This window comes from Laccaria bicolor, genomic scaffold (genome assembly GCF_000143565.1).
Source record: "Laccaria bicolor S238N-H82 LACBIscaffold_332 genomic scaffold, whole genome shotgun sequence".
Classification (NCBI taxonomy): domain Eukaryota; kingdom Fungi; phylum Basidiomycota; class Agaricomycetes; order Agaricales; family Hydnangiaceae; genus Laccaria; species Laccaria bicolor.
The window spans coordinates 4,730-5,602 of record NW_001890188.1 but is presented as its reverse complement, the minus strand read 5'-3'; positions in this window follow the sequence as shown (position 1 = coordinate 5,602).

Below are 873 nucleotides of genomic sequence, written 5' to 3'. Positions count from 1 at the left end.
CGATGTGCAGCCCAGGCATTTTTACCAATTTCATTCACTTGTTTGCTCGATTATTTTGCATCCGGACATGGCACCAGCCAACGTACTTCAACAGTTTGGGATTTAAATGCCTGCATCACCCGATGTGCACCTTTACTGATGTAATTCATGTCTGCTTGGTGTAATTTCACCCGGACATGGTGCCAGCTCACACATCCTTTCCCTGAAAAATGCACTGGCCCAGACACAATGATTTAATATGGAATCGGCTCAATCACTCAAGGTGAAACCCGGGTATTTGTACTATTTCCCACTTGTCGGCTCCATTATTTTGCATCTGAACATGTTTGATTGGCTGTTTCCATGCATTTATACAGATTCAATGACCTTGTCTGCTCAGTAACTTTGCACCAGAATACAGGACCAGCTAATGTACTCACTGGCCTGATGCAAACATAAAACCAGAGGGTGATTTTGAATGCAGGACATGGCAAAGAACACTGGGGGGTTGGTACAACATATGAACAAGTAAACTTAGTTAGGCCATGTGTTAGCCAGGCTGGCTATCATCACGGGACAGATGGCAACATAAATTGTTTAATTGGAGACAAGCCAAAGAATGGTAGGGAGTGTGGTGCCGACTGGGCCAGGCCATATCCAGGCTGGAGATGGCAACAGATGGGGGCCGGCCTCATCTCTGCTTGGGGCTCACAATGAGATTCATGACCTCGGGTATGTAAACTGACTTTGCCAAGCCAGGGTGCGGCAAGTGGGCTGATCCATATTGTGAGGAATCAAAAGCTGTTCAGCTGACCCACAATCCAAGGCAATTTCAGCAGGGTCAATTCATCATTAGGCTGGTCGGCCGGCACACAGAACCAGGGGGATCCTCAG